Source organism: Hordeum vulgare, chromosome 4H (assembly GCF_904849725.1).
Source record: "Hordeum vulgare subsp. vulgare chromosome 4H, MorexV3_pseudomolecules_assembly, whole genome shotgun sequence".
NCBI lineage: Eukaryota > Viridiplantae > Streptophyta > Magnoliopsida > Poales > Poaceae > Hordeum > Hordeum vulgare.
Window position 1 is genome coordinate 537,275,464 of NC_058521.1, and position 3,512 is coordinate 537,278,975.

The 3,512-nt window shown below is 62.4% G+C and overlaps 1 pseudogene; it reads left to right on the forward strand.

Moving 5' to 3' along the window:
- The first annotated feature begins 395 nt into the window (after positions 1–395).
- On the forward strand, positions 396–3,076 carry LOC123450708 (annotated as a pseudogene).
- The last annotated feature ends 436 nt before the right edge of the window (positions 3,077–3,512 follow it).

A 3,512-nucleotide genomic window follows, 5' to 3' on the forward strand; every position in this document is an offset into this window, starting at 1 on the left:
AACTCCTGCTCCACACGCAGGTACATACGCTCATCCCTCCGTCTTCCTCCTCTGTCTCTACCCGTGTCCGCTCCATTAAGGAACTCTGCATCCGTCAGAGCTCTGACGACGAGCGGCCGGCCGGACGACCCTGTCATTACTCCCTCCGGCCGGTACGCGTCTCGTGCTCACGGCCGGTGACCAGGGCGATCCTCACGAGGCCTCCCTCCCCGTCTCAAATTCTCGCCGTACCTCCCCCCCCCCCCCCCCCCCCCCGCGCGCCCGCGCGCCACTCCCCGGCGCTGCCGCTTCAAATAGCACCGCGCATTCCGGTGATTCCCACTTCTTCATCTCCCGCCCCCGAACCACCGTTGCAAACCAAAGCTTAGATTGGTAGCCATCAAGAGACACGAGCCATGGGTTTCTACCACCTGTTCACCTCCCACGTGGTGGTGTCCCTCTTCCTCTCCTCCTCGTCGGTGTATCTTCATGGAGCCGCCGCGGCTCAGGAGGAGGCTCTGCAGACCTACATTGTGCAGCTGCACCCACGCGGACCTACCGGCGGCGGCGACCCAACCTCCTCCGAGCACGACTGGCACCTCGCCTTCCTCCTCAAATCCGTGCCTTCTTCCGAGGAGCAAGATGGCAAGCGGCTGCTCTACTCTTACCACACCGTGTTCGACGGCTTTGCGGCGCGGCTCACGGCGGCGAGGCGACGGCGCTGCGGGCGCTGCCGGGCGTCGCGTCGGTGCGGGAGGACCGCCGGGTCGAGCTGCACACCACGTACTCGTACCGGTTCCTCGGCCTCAACGTTTGCCCGACCGGGGCGTGGGCACGCGCACGCTACGGCCGCGGCGTGGTCGTCGGGGTGCTCGACACGGGCGTGTGGCCGGAGAGCCCGAGCTTCGACGACCGCGGGATGCCGCCGGTGCCGGACCGGTGGCGGGGCGTGTGCGAGACCGGGGAGCGGTTCAACGCGACCAACTGCAACCGGAAGCTCGTCGGCGCGCGATTCTACTCCAAGGGCCACCGTGCCAACTACCCGACGGACCCATCGGACGCCGCAGCGCGGACGCGGGAGTACGCTTCGCCACGGGACGCGCACGGACACGGGACTCACACGGCGTCGACGGCCGCGGGGAGCGCCGTGGCCGGAGCCAGTGTCCTCGGCGCCGGGGCCGGGGAGGCGCGCGGCGTGGCTCCCGGCGCGCACGTCGCTGCGTACAAGGTCTGCTGGTTCAACGGTTGCTTCAGCTCCGACATCCTCGCCGGGATGGACGATGCAGTGCGCGACGGCGTTGATGTGCTATCCCTCTCCCTCGGCGGCTTCCCCATCCCGCTCTTCGAGGACAGCATCGCCATCGGCAGCTTCCGTGCCACGGTGCGCGGCGTCTCGGTCGTGAGCGCCGCCGGTAACAACGGGCCGGAGCCGAGCTCCGTGGCAAATGAGGCGCCCTGGATGCTCACCGTCGGTGCCGCCACACTGGACCGCCGCTTCCCGGCCTACGTCCGGCTCGGCAACGGCCGGGTCCTGTACGGTGAGTCCATGTACCCCGGAAAAGTCGATTTGAAAAATGGCGGGAAGGCGCTCGAGCTGTTCTACGCCGCCGGTGGGTCCCGGGAAGGGATGTACTGCATGAAGGGGTCCCTCTCCGTGGCCGACGTCGCCGGGAAGATGGTGGTATGTGACCGAGGAATCACCGGACGGGCAGACAAAGGCCAGGCGGTGAAGGAAGCGGGCGGCGCGGCCATGGTGCTCACGAACTCCGAGATCAACCGGCAGGAGGACTCTGTCGACGTGCACGTCCTCCCCGCGACGCTAGTCGGCTACGAGGAGGCCGTCGAGCTCAAGAACTACATCAGCTCGACTCCGCGGCCGGTGGCTAGGATCGTGTTCGGCGGCACGCGGATCGGGCGAGCGCGCGCGCCGGCAGTGGCGCTGTTCTCGGCGCGCGGGCCGAGCGTGACGAGCCCGTCAGTGCTGAAGCCGGACGTGATCGCGCCCGGGGTGAACATCATCGCGGCGTGGCCGGGCAGCGTGGGCCCGTCGGGGCTGGACGGCGACGCGCGGCGGTCCAACTTCACGGTGCTGTCGGGGACGTCGATGGCGTGCCCGCACGTGAGCGGCATCGCGGCGCTGGTCAGGTCAGCGCACCCGTCATGGAGCCCGGCGATGGTGCGGTCGGCGATCATGACGACGGCCGACGTGAAGGACCGGCAGGGCAAGCCGATCACCGACGGCGACGGTGGCGAGCGCGCCGACGCGTTCGCCATGGGCGCCGGGCACGTGAACCCGGCCCTGGCCGTCGACCCGGGCCTCATCTACGACATCGAGCCGGCCGACTACGTGACGCACCTGTGCACGCTGGGGTACACGCAGAGGGAGGTGTTCAAGATCACGCACAGCGCCGTCAACTGCAGCGAACTGCTGCAGGACAACCCGGGGTTCACGCTCAACTACCCGTCGATCGCGGTGGCGTTCAAGCACGGCGGCGGCGAGGCCTCAGCGGTGCTCCGGAGGACGGTCACCAACGTGGGCGCGCCCAACTCGACGTACACGGCGCGGGTGGCCGCGCCGCCGGGGGTCAAGGTCACGGTCGCGCGCGCGCCCACGACGCTGGCGTTCGCCGAGTTCGGCGAGAAGAAGAGCTTCCAGGTGTGGGTGGACGCGTCGGCCGCGGCGGGGAAGGACAGCGCGGAGGGGTGCCTTGTGTGGAAGCAGCGGAGCGCGGGGCAGGGGAGGCGGCGCACGGTGAGGAGCCCCATTGCCGTGACCTGGCCCGTGGAGTAGAGGCGCAATTTGGCAGGCGATCAGGCACGATCAGCAGCTTGCTGGTAGCTAGTGCAGTGCCTGGTTCTTCTCTCTCCAGTTTGCTGTATCCAGGATCGGATGATATTATTCCGTAGTTCCCCTCCGAACTATAGCGGGCAGGGAGGACTTGTGTTAGAGAGCCAACACCTGGTTGGTTTATCGAGATGGATTCCCTAAGAACAAAACTCCAAATCATCTCAATTAGACAAACTAGTCATCAACACGTGCCCCGCACGGGCTAGCCTACAATTTAGATAGATGTTTCTGAGTTATAGTTTTATAAACATTTGCTGCATTCAGTATTTCTAAGAACTGTATTTTGAAATGATAATTATTATTAAAGTTTAAATTATTGCAAGCATTGAGCAATGCATATTCTCTATTGTACGAAAAAAAGATATATTATTTTCAACAATTTCATGGTCGTATATTTTACATATTATATGCTTCACATAATTATGTTGCAAAAATGTTGTATTGTGTCTTCATAATGAATAGATATAGTACACGACAACATGGCAATATTCACCAATATATTCATCGGTATATTTACTAATTGAGTGTCCTCAAGACCCAAGTTATTACTCCCTCCGTTCCTAAATATAAGTCTTTTTAGAGAGTTCACTAGGGGGCTACATACGGAAGAAAATGAGTGAATCAACGCTCTAAAATATGTCTATATACATCCGTATGTAGTCTCCTAGTGAAACATCTAAAAAGA